Source organism: Hypanus sabinus, chromosome 9 (assembly GCF_030144855.1).
Source record: "Hypanus sabinus isolate sHypSab1 chromosome 9, sHypSab1.hap1, whole genome shotgun sequence".
NCBI lineage: Eukaryota > Metazoa > Chordata > Chondrichthyes > Myliobatiformes > Dasyatidae > Hypanus > Hypanus sabinus.
In genome coordinates, this window is record NC_082714.1 from 82,229,379 (window position 1) to 82,249,423 (window position 20,045).

The following is a 20,045-nucleotide window of genomic DNA, read 5'->3' on the forward strand; positions in this document are numbered from 1 at the left end:
CTGAAACCCCGACACAGTCCAGTCCCACTGTCTGAAACCTCGACAGAGTCCAGTGCCACTGTCTGAAACCCCGACACAGTCCAGTCCCACTGTCTGAAAACCCGACGCAGTCCAGTCCCACTGTCTGAAACCCCGACACAGTCCAGTCCCACTGTCTGAAACGCCGACACAGTCCAGTGCCACTGACTGATGCCCCGACACAGTCCAGTCCCACTGTCTGAAATGCCGACACAGTCCAGTCCCACAGTCTGAAACCCCGACACAATCCAATCCCACTGACTGAAACCCCGACACAGTCCAGTCCCACTGTCTGATGCCCCGACATTCCAGTCCCACTGTCTGAAATGCCGACATAGTCCAGTGTCACTGTCTGATGCCCCGACACAGTCCAGTCCAACTGTCTGAAATGCCGACACAGTCCAGTGCCACTGTCTGATGCCCTGACACAGTCCAGTCCCACTGTCTGAAACCCCGACACAGTCCAGTCCCACTGTCTGAAACCCCAACACAATCAAGTCCCACTGTCCGAAACCCCGACACAGTCGAATCCCGCTGTCTGAAACCCCGACACAGTCCAGTCCCACTGTCAGAAACCCCGACACAGTCCAGTCCCGCTGTCAGAAACCCCGACACAGTCCAGTCCCACTGTCTGAAAACCAGACACAGTCCAGTCGCACTGACTGAAACCCCGACACAGTCCAGTCCCACTGTCTGAAACACCGACACAGTCCAGTCCCACTGTCTGAAACCCCGACACTGTCCAGTCCCACTGTATGAAACGCCGACACAGTACAGTGCCACTGTCTGATGCCCCGAAACAGTCCAGTCCCACTGTCTGAAACGCCGACACAGTCCAGTGCCACTGTCTGTTGCCCCGAAACAGTTCAGTGCCACTGTCTGAAGCTCCGACAAAGTCCATTCCAACTGTCTGAAACCCCGAAGCAGTCCAGTCCCACTGTCTGAAATGCCGACACAGTCCAGTGCCACTGTCTGATGCCCCAAAACAGTCCAGTGCCACTGTCTGAAGCTCCGACACAGTCCATTCCCACAGTCTGAAACGCCGACACAATCCAATCCCACTGTCTGAAACCCCGACACAGTCCAGTCCCACTGTCTGAAACGCCGACACAGTCCAATCCCACTTTCTGAAACCCCGACACAGTCCAATCCCACTGTCTGAAAGGCCGACACAGTCCAATCCCACTGTCTGAAGCCCCGACACAGTGTCGTGCCACTGTCTTAAGCCCCAACACAGTCCTATCCCTCTGTCCGAAACCCCAACACAGGGCAGTTCCACTGTCTGAAACCCCGTGACAGTCCAGTCCCACTGTCTGAAACGCAAACACAGTCCAATCTCACTGTCTGAAGCCCCGACACACTGTCGTGCCACTGTCTTAAGCCCCAACACAGTCCTATCCCTCTCTCCGAAACCCCAACACAGGGCAGTCCCACTGTCTGAAACCCAGACACAGTCCAGTCCCACTGTCTGAAACGCAAACACAGTCCAGTCCCACTGTCTGAAACCCCCGACATAGTCCAATCCCACTGACTGAAACCCCGACACAGTCCAATCCCATTGTCTGAAACCCCAACACAGTCCAGTCCCATTGTCTGAAACCCCGACACAGTCCAGTCCCACTGACTGAAACCCAACACAGTCCAATCCCACTGTCTGAAACACCGACACAGTCCAGTCCCACAGTCTGAAACCCCGAAACAGTCCAATCCCACTGTATGATTCCCGTACACAGTGCACTCGCACTGTCTGAAACCCCGACACAATCAAGACCCACTGTCTGAAAACCCGACACTGTCCAGTCCCACTGTCTGAAACCCCGACACAATCAAAACCCACTGTCTGAAAACCCGACACAGTCCAGTCCCACTGTCTGAAACCCCGACACAGTCCAATCCCACTGTCTGAAACCCCGACACAATCCAATCCCACTGTCTGATACCCCGACACAGTGCAGTCCCACTGTCTGAAAACACGACACAGTCCAGTCCCACTGTCTGAAAACCCGACACAGTCCAATCCCACTGTCTGAAAACCCGACACAGTCCAGTCCCACTGTCTGAAAACCAGACACAGTCCAGTCCCCCTGTGTGAGTCCCGTACACAGTGCACTCCCACTGTCTGAAACCCCGACACAGTCCAGTCCCACAGTCTGAAAGGCAACACAGTCTAATCCCACTGTCTGAAACCCCGACACAGTCCAGTCCCACTGTCTGAAACCTCGACACAGTCCAGTGCCACTGTCTGAAACCCCGACACAGTCAGGTCCCACAGTCTGAAAGGCAACACAGTCTAATCCCACTGTCTGAAACCCCGACACAGTCCAGTCCCACTGTCTGAAACCTCGACAGAGTCCAGTGCCTCTGTCTGAAACCCCGACACAGTCCAGTCCCACTGTCTGAAAACCCGACGCAGTCCAGTCCCACTGTCTGAAACGCCGACACAGTCCAGTGCCACTGACTGATGCCCCGACACAGTCCAGTCCCACTGTCTGAAATGCCGACATAGTCCAGTGTCACTGTCTGATGCCCCGACACAGTCCAGTCCAACTGTCTGAAATGCCGACACGGTCCAGTGCCACTGTCTGATGCCCTGACACAGTCCAGTCCCACTGTCTGAAATGCCGACACAGTCCAGTGCCACTGTCTGATGCCCCGACACAATCCAATCCCACTGACTGAAACCCCGACACAGTGCAGTCCCACTGTCTGAAAACACGACACAGTCCAGTCCCACTGTCTGAAAACCCGACACAGTCCAGTCCCACTGTCTGAAAACCCGACACAGTCCAGTCCCACTGTCTGAAACCCCGACACTGTCCAGTCCCACTGTCTGAAAACCAGACACAGCCCAGTCCCCCTGTGTGAGTCCCGTACACAGTGCACTCCCACTGTCTGAAACCCCGACACAGTCCAGTCCCACTGTCTGAAAACCTGACACAGTCCAATCCAACTGTCTGAAAGCCAACACAGTCCAATCCCACTGTCTGAAACCCCGACACATTCCAATCCCACTGTCTGAAACCTCGACACAGACCAGTGCCACTGTCTGAACCCCGACACAGTCCAGTCCCACAGTCTGAAAGGCAACACAGTCTAATCCCACTGTCTGAAACCCCGACACAGTCCAGTCCCACTGTCTGAAACCTTGACAGAGTCCAGTGCCACTGTCTGAAACCCCGACACAGTCCAATCCCACAAACCTCGACACAGACCAGTGCCACTGTCTGAAACCCCGACACAGTCCAGTCCCACAGTCTGAAAGGCAACACAGTCTAATCCCACTGTCTGAAACCCCGACACAGTACAGTCCCACTGTCTGAAACCTCGACACAGTCCAGTGCCACTGTCTGAAACCCCGACACAGTCAGGTCCCACAGTCTGAAAGGCAACACAGTCTAATCCCACTGTCTGAAACCCCGACACAGTCCAGTCCCACTGTCTGAAACCTCGACAGAGTCCAGTGCCACTGGCTGAAACCCCGACACAGTCCAGTCCCACTGTCTGAAAGCCAACACAGTCCAATCCCACTGTCTGAAACCCCGACACATTCCAATCCCACTGTCTGAAACCTCGACACAGACCAGTGCCACTGTCTGAAACCCCGACACAGTCCAGTCCCACAGTCTGAAAGGCAACACAGTCTAATCCCACTGTCTGAAACCCCGACACAGTCCAGTCCCACTGTCTGAAACCTTGACAGAGTCCAGTGCCACTGTCTGAAACCCCGACACAGTCCAGTCCCACAGTCTGAAAGCCAACACAGTCCAGTGCCACTGTCTGATGCCCCGACAGTACAGTCCCACTGTCTGAAATGCGATATAGTCCAGTGTCACTGTCTGATGCCCCGACACAGTCCAGTCCAACTGTCTGAAATGCCGACACAGTCCAGTGCCACTGTCTGATGCCCTGACACAGTCCAGTCCCACTGTCTGAAATGCCGACACAGTCCAGTGCCACTGTCTGATGCCCCGACACAATCCAATCCCACTGACTGAAACCCCGACACAGTCCAGTCCCACTGTCTGAAACCCGGACACGGTCCAGTCCCACTGTCTGAAACCCCGACACAGTCCAGTCCTACTGTCTGAAACCCCAACACAATCAAGTCCCACTGTCCGAAACCCCGACACAGTCGAATCCCGCTGTCTGAAACCCCGACACAGTCCAGTCCCACTGTCAGAAACCCCGACACAGTCCAGTCCCACTGTCTGATAACCAGACACAGTCCAGTCGCACTGACTGAAACCCCGACCCAGTCCAGTCCCACTGTCTGAAACCCCGACACAGTCCAGTCCCACTGTCTGAAACCCCGACACAATCAAGACCCACTGTCTGAAAACCCGACACTGTCCAGTCCCACTGTCTGAAACCCCGACACAATCAAAACCCACTGTCTGAAAACCCGACACAGTCCAGTCCCACTGTCTGAAACCCCGACACAGTCCAATCCCACTGTCTGAAACCCCGACACAATCCAATCCCACTGTCTGATACCCCGACACAGTGCACTCCCACTGTCTGAAACCCCGACACAGTCCAGTCCCTCTGTCTGAAAACCCGACACAGTCCAATCCAACTGTCTGAAAGCCAACACAGTCCAATCCCACTGTCTGAAACCCCGACACAGTCCAATCCCACAAACCTCGACACAGACCAGTGCCACTGTCTGAAACCCCGACACAGTCCAGTCCCACAGTCTGAAAGGCAACACAGTCTAATCCCACTGTCTGAAACCCCGACACAGTACAGTCCCACTGTCTGAAACCTCGACACAGTCCAGTGCCACTGTCTGAAACCCCGACACAGTCAGGTCCCACAGTCTGAAAGGCAACACAGTCTAATCCCACTGTCTGAAACCCCGACACAGTCCAGTCCCACTGTCTGAAACCTCGACAGAGTCCAGTGCCACTGTCTGAAACCCCGACACAGTCCAGTCCCACTGTCTGAAAACCCGACGCAGTCCAGTCCCACTGTCTGAAACCCCGACACAGTCCAGTCCCACTGTCTGAAACGCCGACACAGTCCAGTGCCACTGACTGATGCCCCGACACAGTCCAGTCCCACTGTCTGAAATGCCGACACAGTCCAGTCCCACAGTCTGAAACCCCGACACAATCCAATCCCACTGACTGAAACCCCGACACAGTCCAGTCCCACTGTCTGATGCCCCGACATTCCAGTCCCACTGTCTGAAATGCCGACATAGTCCAGTGTCACTGTCTGATGCCCCGACACAGTCCAGTCCAACTGTCTGAAATGCCGACACAGTCCAGTGCCACTGTCTGATGCCCTGACACAGTCCAGTCCCACTGTCTGAAACCCCGACACAGTCCAGTCCCACTGTCTGAAACCCCAACACAATCAAGTCCCACTGTCCGAAACCCCGACACAGTCGAATCCCGCTGTCTGAAACCCCGACACAGTCCAGTCCCACTGTCAGAAACCCCGACACAGTCCAGTCCCGCTGTCAGAAACCCCGACACAGTCCAGTCCCACTGTCTGAAAACCAGACACAGTCCAGTCGCACTGACTGAAACCCCGACACAGTCCAGTCCCACTGTCTGAAACACCGACACAGTCCAGTCCCACTGTCTGAAACCCCGACACTGTCCAGTCCCACTGTATGAAACGCCGACACAGTACAGTGCCACTGTCTGATGCCCCGAAACAGTCCAGTCCCACTGTCTGAAACGCCGACACAGTCCAGTGCCACTGTCTGTTGCCCCGAAACAGTTCAGTGCCACTGTCTGAAGCTCCGACAAAGTCCATTCCAACTGTCTGAAACCCCGAAGCAGTCCAGTCCCACTGTCTGAAATGCCGACACAGTCCAGTGCCACTGTCTGATGCCCCAAAACAGTCCAGTGCCACTGTCTGAAGCTCCGACACAGTCCATTCCCACAGTCTGAAACGCCGACACAATCCAATCCCACTGTCTGAAACCCCGACACAGTCCAGTCCCACTGTCTGAAACGCCGACACAGTCCAATCCCACTTTCTGAAACCCCGACACAGTCCAATCCCACTGTCTGAAAGGCCGACACAGTCCAATCCCACTGTCTGAAGCCCCGACACAGTGTCGTGCCACTGTCTTAAGCCCCAACACAGTCCTATCCCTCTGTCCGAAACCCCAACACAGGGCAGTTCCACTGTCTGAAACCCCGTGACAGTCCAGTCCCACTGTCTGAAACGCAAACACAGTCCAATCTCACTGTCTGAAGCCCCGACACACTGTCGTGCCACTGTCTTAAGCCCCAACACAGTCCTATCCCTCTCTCCGAAACCCCAACACAGGGCAGTCCCACTGTCTGAAACCCAGACACAGTCCAGTCCCACTGTCTGAAACGCAAACACAGTCCAGTCCCACTGTCTGAAACCCCCGACATAGTCCAATCCCACTGACTGAAACCCCGACACAGTCCAATCCCATTGTCTGAAACCCCAACACAGTCCAGTCCCATTGTCTGAAACCCCGACACAGTCCAGTCCCACTGACTGAAACCCAACACAGTCCAATCCCACTGTCTGAAACACCGACACAGTCCAGTCCCACAGTCTGAAACCCCGAAACAGTCCAATCCCACTGTATGATTCCCGTACACAGTGCACTCGCACTGTCTGAAACCCCGACACAATCAAGACCCACTGTCTGAAAACCCGACACTGTCCAGTCCCACTGTCTGAAACCCCGACACAATCAAAACCAACTGTCTGAAAACCCGACACAGTCCAGTCCCACTGTCTGAAACCCCGACACAGTCCAATCCCACTGTCTGAAACCCCGACACAATCCAATCCCACTGTCTGATACCCCGACACAGTGCAGTCCCACTGTCTGAAAACACGACACAGTCCAGTCCCACTGTCTGAAAACCCGACACAGTCCAATCCCACTGTCTGAAAACCCGACACAGTCCAGTCCCACTGTCTGAAAACCAGACACAGTCCAGTCCCCCTGTGTGAGTCCCGTACACAGTGCACTCCCACTGTCTGAAACCCCGACACAGTCCAGTCCCACTGTCTGAAAACCCGACACAGTCCAATCCAACTGTCTGAAAGCCAACACAGTCCAGTGCCACTGACTGATGCCCCGACACAGTCCAGTCCCACTGTCTGAAATGCCGACACAGTCCAGTCCCACAGTCTGAAACCCCGACACAATCCAATCCCACTGTCTGAAACCTCGACACAGACCAGTGCCACTGTCTGAAACCCCGACACAGTCCAGTCCCCCTGTGTGAGTCCCGTACACAGTGCACTCCCACTGTCTGAAACACCGACACAGTCCAGTCCCACTGTCTGAAAACCCGACACAGTCCAATCCAACTGTCTGAAAGCCAACACAGTCCAATCCCACTGTCTGAAACCCCGACACAGTCCAATCCCACAAACCTCGACACAGACCAGTGCCACTGTCTGAAACCCCGACACAGTCCAGTCCCACAGTCTGAAAGGCAACACAGTCTAATCCCACTGTCTGAAACCCCGACACAGTCCAGTCCCACTGTCTGAAACCTCGACACAGTCCAGTGCCACTGTCTGAAACCCCGACACAGTCAGGTCCCACAGTCTGAAAGGCAACACAGTCTAATCCCACTGTCTGAAACCCCGACACAGTCCAGTCCCACTGTCTGAAACCTCGACAGAGTCCAGTGCCTCTGTCTGAAACCCCGACACAGTCCAGTCCCACTGTCTGAAAACCCGACGCAGTCCAGTCCCACTGTCTGAAACGCCGACACAGTCCAGTGCCACTGACTGATGCCCCGACACAGTCCAGTCCCACTGTCTGAAATGCCGACATAGTCCAGTGTCACTGTCTGATGCCCCGACACAGTCCAGTCCAACTGTCTGAAATGCCGACACGGTCCAGTGCCACTGTCTGATGCCCTGACACAGTCCAGTCCCACTGTCTGAAATGCCGACACAGTCCAGTGCCACTGTCTGATGCCCCGACACAATCCAATCCCACTGACTGAAACCCCGACACAGTGCAGTCCCACTGTCTGAAAACACGACACAGTCCAGTCCCACTGTCTGAAAACCCGACACAGTCCAGTCCCACTGTCTGAAAACCCGACACAGTCCAGTCCCACTGTCTGAAACCCCGACACTGTCCAGTCCCACTGTCTGAAAACCAGACACAGCCCAGTCCCCCTGTGTGAGTCCCGTACACAGTGCACTCCCACTGTCTGAAACCCCGACACAGTCCAGTCCCACTGTCTGAAAACCTGACACAGTCCAATCCAACTGTCTGAAAGCCAACACAGTCCAATCCCACTGTCTGAAACCCCGACACATTCCAATCCCACTGTCTGAAACCTCGACACAGACCAGTGCCACTGTCTGAACCCCGACACAGTCCAGTCCCACAGTCTGAAAGGCAACACAGTCTAATCCCACTGTCTGAAACCCCGACACAGTCCAGTCCCACTGTCTGAAACCTTGACAGAGTCCAGTGCCACTGTCTGAAACCCCGACACAGTCCAATCCCACAAACCTCGACACAGACCAGTGCCACTGTCTGAAACCCCGACACAGTCCAGTCCCACAGTCTGAAAGGCAACACAGTCTAATCCCACTGTCTGAAACCCCGACACAGTACAGTCCCACTGTCTGAAACCTCGACACAGTCCAGTGCCACTGTCTGAAACCCCGACACAGTCAGGTCCCACAGTCTGAAAGGCAACACAGTCTAATCCCACTGTCTGAAACCCCGACACAGTCCAGTCCCACTGTCTGAAACCTCGACAGAGTCCAGTGCCACTGGCTGAAACCCCGACACAGTCCAGTCCCACTGTCTGAAAACCCGACGCAGTCCAGTCCCACTGTCTGAAACCCCGACACAGTCCAGTCCCACTGTCTGAAACGCCAACACAGTCCAGTGCCACTGACTGATGCCCCGACACAGTCCAGTCCCACTGTCTGAAATGCCGACACAGTCCAGTCCCACAGTCTGAAACCCCGACACAATCCAATCCCACTGACTGAAACCCCGACACAGTCCAGTCCCACTGTCTGATGCCCCGACAGTCCAGTCCCACTGTCTGAAATGCCGACATAGTCCAGTGTCACTGTCTGATGCCCCGACACAGTCCAGTCCAACTGTCTGAAATGCCGACACAGTCCAGTGCCACTGTCTGATGCCCTGACACAGTCCAGTCCCACTGTCTGAAACCCCGACACAGTCCAGTCCCACTGTCTGAAACCCCAACACAATCAAGTCCCACTGTCCGAAACCCCGACACAGTCGAATCCCGCTGTCTGAAACCCCGACACAGTCCAGTCCCACTGTCAGAAACCCCGACACAGTCCAGTCCCACTGTCAGAAACCCCGACACAGTCCAGTCCCACTGTCTGAAAACCAGACACAGTCCAGTCGCACTGACTGAAACCCCGACACAGTCAAGTCCCACTGTCTGAAACACCGACACAGTCCAGTCCCACTGTCTGAAACCCCGACACTGTCCAGTCCCACTGTATGAAACGCCGACACAGTCCAGTGCCACTGTCTGATGCCCCGAAACAGTCCAGTCCCACTGTCTGAAACGCCGACACAGTCCAGTGCCACTGTCTGTTGCCCCGAAACAGTTCAGTGCCACTGTCTGAAGCTCCGACAAAGTCCATTCCAACTGTCTGAAACCCCGAAGCAGTCCAGTCCCACTGTCTGAAATGCCGACACAGTCCAGTGCCACTGTCTGATGCCCCAAAACAGTCCAGTGCCACTGTCTGAAGCTCCGACACAGTCCATTCCCACAGTCTGAAACCCCGACACAATCCAATCCCACTGTCTGAAACCCCGACACAGTCCAGTCCCACTGTCTGAAACGCCGACACAGTCCAATCCCACTGTCTGAAATGCAAACACAGTCCAGTCCCACTGTCTGAAACCCCCGACATAGTCCAATCCCACTGACTGAAACCCCGACACAGTCCAATCCCATTGTCTGAAACCCCAACACAGTCCAGTCCCATTGTCTGAAACCCCGACACAGTCCAGTCCCACTGACTGAAACCCAACACAGTCCAATCCCACTGTCTGAAACCCCGACACAGTCCAGTCCCACTGTCTGAAACCCCGAAACAGTCCAATCCCACTGTATGAGTCCCGTACACAGTGCACTCGCACTGTCTGAAACCCCGACACAATCAAGACCCACTGTCTGAAAACCCGACACTGTCCAGTCCCACTGTCTGAAACCCCGACACAATCAAAACCCACTGTCTGAAAACCCGACAGAGTCCAGTCCCACTGTCTGAAACCCCGACACAGTCCAATCCCACTGTCTGAAACCCCGACACAATCCAATCCCACTGTCTGATACCCCGACACAGTGCAGTCCCAATGTCTGAAAACACGACACAGTCCAGTCCCACTGTCTGAAAACCCGACACAGTCCAATCCCACTGTCTGAAAACCCGACACAGTCCAGTCCCACTGTCTGAAACCCCGACACTGTCCAGTCCCACTGTCTGAAAACCAGACACAGTCCAGTCCCCCTGTGTGAGTCCCGTACACAGTGCACTCCCACTGTCTGAAACCCCGACACAGTCCAGTCCCACTGTCTGAAAACCCGACACAGTCCAATCCAACTGTCTGAAAGCCAACACAGTCCAATCCCACTGTCTGAAACCCCGACACATTCCAATCCCACTGTCTGAAACCTCGACACAGACCAGTGCCACTGTCAGAAACCCCGACACAGTCCAGTCCCACAGTCTGAAAGGCAACACAGTCTAATCCCACTGTCTGAAACCCCGACACAGTCCAGTCCCACTGTCTGAAACCTCGACACAGTCCAGTGCCACTGTCTGAAACCCCGACACAGTCAGGTCCCACAGTCTGAAAGGCAACACAGTCTAATCCCACTGTCTGAAACCCCGACACAGTCCAGTCCCACTGTCTGAAACCTTGACAGAGTCCAGTGCCACTGTCTGAAACCCCGACACAGTCCAGTCCCACTGTCTGAAAACCCGACGCAGTCCAGTCCCACTGTCTGAAACACCGACACAGTCCAGTCCCACTGTCTGAAACCCCGACACTGTCCAGTGCCACTGACTGATGCCCCGACACAGTCCAGTCCCACTGTCTGAAATGCCGACACAGTCCAGTCCCACTGTCTGAAACCCCGACACAATCCAATCCCACTGACTGAAACCGCGACACAGTCCAGTCCCACAGTCTGAAAGCCAACACAGTCCAGTGCCACTGTCTGATGCCCCGACAGTCCAGTCCCACTGTCTGAAATGCCGACATAGTCCAGTGTCACGTCTGATGCCCCGAAACAGTCCAGTGCCACTGTCTGAAGCTCCGACACAGTACATTCCCACAGTCTGAAACGCCGACACAATCCAATCCCACTGTCTGAAACCCCGACACAGTCCAGTCCCACTGTCTGAAACGCCGACACAGTCCAATCCCACTTTCTGAAACCCCGACACAGTCCAATCCCACTGTCTGAAACGCCGACACAGTCCAATCCCACTGTCTGAAGCCCCGACACAGTGTCGTGCCACTGTCTTAAGCCCCAACACAGTCCTATCCCTCTGTCCGAAACCCCAACACAGGGCAGTTCCACTGTCTGAAACCCCGTGACAGTCCAGTCCCACTGTCTGAAACGCAAACACAGTCCAATCTCACTGTCTGAAGCCCCGACACACTGTCGTGCCACTGTCTTAAGCCCCAACACAGTCCTATCCCTCTCTCCGAAACCCCAACACAGGGCAGTCCCAGTGTCTGAAACCCCGACACAGTCCAGTCCCACTGTCTGAAACGCAAACACAGTCCAGTCCCACTGTCTGAAACCCCCGACATAGTCCAATCCCACTGACTGAAACCCCGACACAGTCCAATCCCATTGTCTGAAACCCCAACACAGTCCAGTCCCATTGTCTGAAACCCCGACACAGTCCAGTCCCACTGACTGAAACCCAACACAGTCCAATCCCACTGTCTGAAACACCGACACAGTCCAGTCCCACTGTCTGAAACCCCGAAACAGTCCAATCCCACTGTATGAGTCCCGTACACAGTGCACTCGCACTGTCTGAAACCCCGACACAATCAAGACCCACTGTCTGAAAACCCGACACTGTCCAGTCCCACTGTCTGAAACCCCGACACAATCAAAACCCACTGTCTGAAAACCCGACACAGTCCAGTCCCACTGTCTGAAACCCCGACACAGTCCAATCCCACTGTCTGAAACCCCGACACAATCCAATCCCACTGTCTGATACCCCGACACAGTGCAGTCCCACTGTCTGAAAACATGACACAGTCCAGTCCCACTGTCTGAAAACCCGACACAGTCCAATCCCACTGTCTGAAAACCCGACACAGTCCAGTCCCACTGTCTGAAACCCCGACACTGTCCAGTCCCACTGTCTGAAAACCAGACACAGTCCAGTCCCCCTGTGTGAGTCCCGTACACAGTGCACTCCCACTGTCTGAAACCCCGACACAATCCAATCCCACTGTCTGATACCCCGACACAGTGCAGTCCCACTGTCTGAAAACATGACACAGTCCAGTCCCACTGTCTGAAAACCCGACACAGTCCAATCCCACTGTCTGAAAACCCGACACAGTCCAGTCCCACTGTCTGAAACCCCGACACTGTCCAGTCCCACTGTCTGAAAACCAGACACAGTCCAGTCCCCCTGTGTGAGTCCCGTACACAGTGCACTCCCACTGTCTGAAACCCCGACACAGTCCAGTCCCACTGTCTGAAAACCCGACACAGTCCAATCCAACTGTCTGAAAGCCAACACAGTCCAATCCCACTGTCTGAAACCTCGACACAGACCAGTGCCACTGTCTGAAACCCCGACACAGTCCAGTCCCACAGTATGAAAGGCAACACAGTCTAATCCCACTGTCTGAAACCCCGACACAGTCCAGTCCCACTGTCTGAAACCTCGACACAGTCCAGTGCCACTGTCTGAAACCCCGACACAGTCAGGTCCCACAGTCTGAAAGGCAACACAGTCTAATCCCACTGTCTGAAACCCCGACACAGTCCAGTCCCACTGTCTGAAACCTTGACAGAGTCCAGTGCCACTGTCTGAAACCCCGACACAGTCCAGTCCCACTGTCTGAAAACCCGACGCAGTCCAGTCCCACTGTCTGAAACCCCGACACAGTCCAGTCCCACTGTCTGAAACGCCGACACAGTCCAGTGACACTGACTGATGCACCGACACAGTCCAGTCCCACTGTCTGAAATGCCGACACAGTCCAGTCCCACAGTCTGAAACCCCGACACAATCCAATCCCACTGACTGAAACCCCGACACAGTCCAGTCCCACAGTCTGAAAGCCAACATAGTCCAGTGCCACTGTCTGACGCCCCGATAGTCCAGTCCCACTGTCTGAAATGCCGACATAGTCCAGTGTCACTGTCTGATGCCCCGACACAGTCCAGTCCAACTGTCTGAAACGCCGACACAGTCCAGTGCCACTGTCTGAAACCCCAACACAATCAAGTCCCACTGTCCGAAACCCCGACACAGTCGAATCCCGCTGTCTGAAACCCCGACACAGTCCAGTCCCACTGTCAGAAACCCCGACACAGTCCAGTCCCACTGTCAGAAACCCCGACACAGTCCAGTCCCACTGTCTGAAAACCAGACACAGTCCAGTCGCACTGACTGAAACCCCGACACAGTCCAGTCCCACTGTCTGAAACCCCGACACAGTCCAGTCCCACTGTCTGAAACCCCGACACAATCAAGACCCACTGTCTGAAAACCCGACACTGTCCAGTCCCACTGTCTGAAACCCCGACACAATCAAAACCCACTGTCTGAAAACCCGACACAGTCCAGTCCCACTGTCTGAAACCCCGACACAGTCCAATCCCACTGTCTGAAACCCCGACACAATCCAATCCCACTGTCTGATACCCCGACACAGTGCACTCCCACTGTCTGAAACCCCGACACAGTCCAGTCCCACTGTCTGAAAACCCGACACAGTCCAGTCCCACTGTCTGAAACCCCGACACTGTCCAGTCCCACTGTCTGAAACTCCGACACTGTCCAGTCCCACTGTATGAAACCCCAACACAGTCCAGTCCCACTGTCTGAAACCCCGACACAGTGCAGTCCAGCTGTCTGAAACCCCGACACTGTCCAGTCCCACTGTCTGAAAACCCCGACACAGTCCGGTCCCACTGTTTGAAACCCCGACACAGTCCAGCCCCACTGTATGAAACCCCGACACAATCCAATCCCACTGTCTGAAACCCCGGTACAGTCCAGTCCCACTGTCTGAAATGCCGACACAGTCCAGTCCAACTCTCTGAAACCCCGACACAGTCCAGTCCCACTGTATGAAACCCAGACACAGTCCAATCCCACTGTCTGAATTCCGAACACAGTCCAGTCCCACTGTATGAAACTCCGACACAGTCCAGTGCCACTGTCTGAAACCCCGACACAGTCCAGTGCCACAGTCTGAAACCCCAACACATTCCAGTCCCACTGTCTGAAACCCCGACACAGTCCAGCCCCACTGCATGAAACCCCGACACAATCCAATCCCACTGTCTGAAAACCCGATACAGTCCAGTCCCACTGTCTGAAACGCCGACATGGTCAAGTGCCACTGTCTGATGCCCCGACACAATCCAATCCCACTGACTGACACCCCGACACAGTCCAGACCCACTGTCTGAAACCCCGACACTGTCCAGTCCCACTGTATGGAACCCCGACACAGTCCAGTCCCACTGTCTGAAACCCCGACACTGTCCAGTCCCACTGTCTGAAACCCCGACACTGTCCAGTCCCACTGTGTGAAACCCCGACACTGTCCAGTCCCATTGTATGAAACCCCGACACAGTCCAGTCCCACTGTCTGAAACCCCGACACTGTCCATTCCCACTGTCTGAAACCCCGACACTGTCCAGTCCCACTGTCTGAAACCCCGACACTGTCCAGTCCCAATGTCTAAAACCCCGACACAGTGCAGTCCAGCTGACTGAAACCCCAACAGAGTCCAATCCAACAGTCTGAATCCCGAACACAGTGCACTCCCACTCTCTGAAAGCCCCGACACAGTCCAATCCCACTGTCTGAAACGCCGACACAGTCCAGTCCCAGTGTATGAAACCCAGACACAGTGCAGTCCCACTGTCTTAAATCCCGACATAGTCCAGTCCCATTGTCTGAAACCCCGACACAATCCAATCCCACTGTCTGAAACCCCGACACAGTCCAGTCCCACTGTCTGAAACGCCGACACAGTCCAGTCCCACTCTCTGAAGCCCCGACACAGTCCAGTCACACTGTATGAAACCCAGACACAGTCCAATCCCATTGTCTGAATTCCGAACACAGTCCAGTCCCACTGTATGAAACTCCGACACAGTCCAGTGCCACTGTCTGAAACCCCGACACAGTCCAGTGCCACTGTCTGAAACCCCAACACATTCCAGTCCCACTGTCCGAAACCCCGAAACAGTCCAGTCCCACTGTCTGAAGCTCCGACACAGTCCAATCCCACTGTCTGAATCCCGAACACAGTGCACTCCCACTGTATGAAACTCCGACACAGTCCAGTCCCACAGTCTGAAAGCCAACACAGTCCAGTGCCACTGTCTGATGCCCCGACAGTCCAGTCCCACTGTCTGAAATGCGATATAGTCCAGTGTCACTGTCTGATGCCCCGACACAGTCCAGTCCAACTGTCTGAAATGCCGACACAGTCCAGTGCCACTGTCTGATGCCCCGACACAATCCAATCCCACTGACTGAAACCCCGACACAGTCCAGTCCCACTGTCTGAAACCCGGACACGGTCCAGTCCCACTGTCTGAAACCCCGACACAGTCCAGTCCTACTGTCTGAAACCCCAACACAATCAAGTCCCACTGTCCGAAACCCCGACACAGTCGAATCCCGCTGTCTGAAACCCCGACACAGTCCAGTCCCACTGTCAGAAACCCCGACACAGTCCAGTCCCACTGTCTGAAAACCAGACACAGTCCAGTCGCACTGACTGAAACCCCGACACAGTCCAGTCCCACTGTCTGAAACCCCGACACAGTCCAGTCCCACTGTCTGAAACCCCGACACAATCAAGACCCACTGTCTGAAAACCCGACACTGTCCAGTCCCACTGTCTGAAACCCCGACACAATCAAAACCCACTGTCTGAAAACCCGACACAGTCCAGTCCCACTGTCTGAAACCCCGACACAGTCCAATCCCACTGTCTGAAACCCCGACACAATCCAATCCCACTGTCTGATACCCCGACACAGTGCACTCCCACTGTCTGAAACCCCGACACAGTCCAGTCCCACTGTCTGAAAACCCGACACAGTCCAATCCAACTGTCTGAAAGCCAACACAGTCCAATCCCACTGTCTGAAACCCCGACACAGTCCAATCCCACAAACCTCGACACAGACCAGTGCCACTGTCTGAAACCCCGACACAGTCCAGTCCCACAGTCTGAAAGGCAACACAGTCTAATCCCACTGTCTGAAACCCCGACACAGTACAGTCCCACTGTCTGAAACCTCGACACAGTCCAGTGCCACTGTCTGAAACCCCGACACAGTCAGGTCCCACAGTCTGAAAGGCAACACAGTCTAATCCCACTGTCTGAAACCCCGACACAGTCCAGTCCCACTGTCTGAAACCTCGACAGAGTCCAGTGCCACTGTCTGAAACCCCGACACAGTCCAGTCCCACTGTCTGAAAACCCGACGCAGTCCAGTCCCACTGTCTGAAACCCCGACACAGTCCAGTCCCACTGTCTGAAACGCCGACACAGTCCAGTGCCACTGACTGATGCCCCGACACAGTCCAGTCCCACTGTCTGAAATGCCGACACAGTCCAGTCCCACAGTCTGAAACCCCGACACAATCCAATCCCACTGACTGAAACCCCGACACAGTCCAGTCCCACTGTCTGATGCCCCGACATTCCAGTCCCACTGTCTGAAATGCCGACATAGTCCAGTGTCACTGTCTGATGCCCCGACACAGTCCAGTCCAACTGTCTGAAATGCCGACACAGTCCAGTGCCACTGTCTGATGCCCTGACACAGTCCAGTCCCACTGTCTGAAACCCCGACACAGTCCAGTCCCACTGTCTGAAACCCCAACACAATCAAGTCCCACTGTCCGAAACCCCGACACAGTCGAATCCCGCTGTCTGAAACCCCGACACAGTCCAGTCCCACTGTCAGAAACCCCGACACAGTCCAGTCCCACTGTCAGAAACCCCGACACAGTCCAGTCCCACTGTCTGAAAACCAGACACAGTCCAGTCGCACTGACTGAAACCCCGACACAGTCCAGTCCCACTGTCTGAAACACCGACACAGTCCAGTCCCACTGTCTGAAACCCCGACACTGTCCAGTCCCACTGTATGAAACGCCGACACAGTACAGTGCCACTGTCTGATGCCCCGAAACAGTCCAGTCCCACTGTCTGAAACGCCGACACAGTCCAGTGCCACTGTCTGTTGCCCCGAAACAGTTCAGTGCCACTGTCTGAAGCTCCGACAAAGTCCATTCCAACTGTCTGAAACCCCGAAGCAGTCCAGTCCCACTGTCAGAAATGCCGACACAGTCCAGTGCCACTGTCTGATGCCCCAAAACAGTCCAGTGCCACTGTCTGAAGCTCCGACACAGTCCATTCCCACAGTCTGAAACGCCGACACAATCCAATCCCACTGTCTGAAACCCCGACACAGTCCAGTCCCACTGTCTGAAACGCCGACACAGTCCAATCCCACTTTCTGAAACCCCGACACAGTCCAATCCCACTGTCTGAAAGGCCGACACAGTCCAATCCCACTGTCTGAAGCCCCGACACAGTGTCGTGCCACTGTCTTAAGCCCCAACACAGTCCTATCCCTCTGTCCGAAACCCCAACACAGGGCAGTTCCACTGTCTGAAACCCCGTGACAGTCCAGTCCCACTGTCTGAAACGCAAACACAGTCCAATCTCACTGTCTGAAGCCCCGACACACTGTCGTGCCACTGTCTTAAGCCCCAACACAGTCCTATCCCTCTCTCCGAAACCCCAACACAGGGCAGTCCCACTGTCTGAAACCCAGACACAGTCCAGTCCCACTGTCTGAAACGCAAACACAGTCCAGTCCCACTGTCTGAAACCCCCGACATAGTCCAATCCCACTGACTGAAACCCCGACACAGTCCAATCCCATTGTCTGAAACCCCAACACAGTCCAGTCCCATTGTCTGAAACCCCGACACAGTCCAGTCCCACTGACTGAAACCCAACACAGTCCAATCCCACTGTCTGAAACCCCGACACAGTCCAGTCCCACTGTCTGAAACCCCGAAACAGTCCAATCCCACTGTATGAGTCCCGTACACAGTGCACTCGCACTGTCTGAAACCCCGACACAATCAAGACCCACTGTCTGAAAACCCGACACTGTCCAGTCCCACTGTCTGAAACCCCGACACAATCAAAACCCACTGTCTGAAACCCCGACACAGTCCAATCCCACTGTCTGAAACCCCGACACAATCCAATCCCACTGTCTGATACCCCGACACAGTGCAGTCCCACTGTCTGAAAACACGACACAGTCCAGTCCCACTGTCTGAAAACCCGACACAGTCCAATCCCACTGTCTGAAAACCCGACACAGTCCAGTCCCACTGTCTGAAACCCCGACACTGTCCAGTCCCACTGTCTGAAAACCAGACACAGTCCAGTCCCCCTGTGTGAGTCCCGTACACAGTGCACTCCCACTGTCTGAAACCCCGACACAGTCCAGTCCCACTGTCTGAAAACCCGACACAGTCCAATCCAACTGTCTGAAAGCCAACACAGTCCAGTGCCACTGACTGATGCCCCGACACAGTCCAGTCCCACTGTCTGAAATGCCGACACAGTCCAGTCCCACAGTCTGAAACCCCGACACAATGCAATCCCACTGTCTGAAACCTCGACACAGACCAGTGCCACTGTCTGAAACCCCGACACAGTCCAGTCCCCCTGTGTGAGTCCCGTACACAGTGCACTCCCACTGTCTGAAACACCGACACAGTCCAGTCCCACTGGCTGAAAACCCGACACAGTCCAATCCAACTGTCTGAAAGCCAACACAGTCCAATCCCACTGTCTGAAACCCCGACACAGTCCAATCCCACAAACCTCGACACAGACCAGTGCCACTGTCTGAAACCCCGACACAGTCCAGTCCCACAGTCTGAAAGGCAACACAGTCTAATCCCACTGTCTGAAACCCCGACACAGTCCAGTCCCACTGTCTGAAACCTCGACACAGTCCAGTGCCACTGTCTGAAACCCCGACACAGTCAGGTCCCACAGTCTGAAAGGCAACACAGTCTAATCCCACTGTCTGAAACCCCGACACAGTCCAGTCCCACTGTCTGAAACCTCGACAGAGTCCAGTGCCTCTGTCTGAAACCCCGACACAGTCCAGTCCCACTGTCTGAAAACCCGACGCAGTCCAGTCCCACTGTCTGAAACGCCGACACAGTCCAGTGCCACTGACTGATGCCCCGACACAGTCCAGTCCCACTGTCTGAAATGCCGACATAGTCCAGTGTCACTGTCTGATGCCCTGACACAGTCCAGTCCAACTGTCTGAAATGCCGACACGGTCCAGTGCCACTGTCTGATGCCCTGACACAGTCCAGTCCCACTGTCTGAAATGCCGACACAGTCCAGTGCCACTGTCTGATGCCCCGACACAATCCAATCCCACTGACTGAAACCCCGACACAGTGCAGTCCCACTGTCTGAAAACACGACACAGTCCAGTCCCACTGTCTGAAAACCCGACAAAGTCCAGTCCCACTGTCTGAAAACCCGACACAGTCCAGTCCCACTGTCTGAAACCCCGACACTGTCCAGTCCCACTGTCTGAAAACCAGACACAGTCCAGTCCCCCTGTGTGAGTCCCGTACACAGTGCACTCCCACTGTCTGAAACCCCGACACAGTCCAGTCCCACTGTCTGAAAACCCGACACAGTCCAATCCAACTGTCTGAAAGCCAACACAGT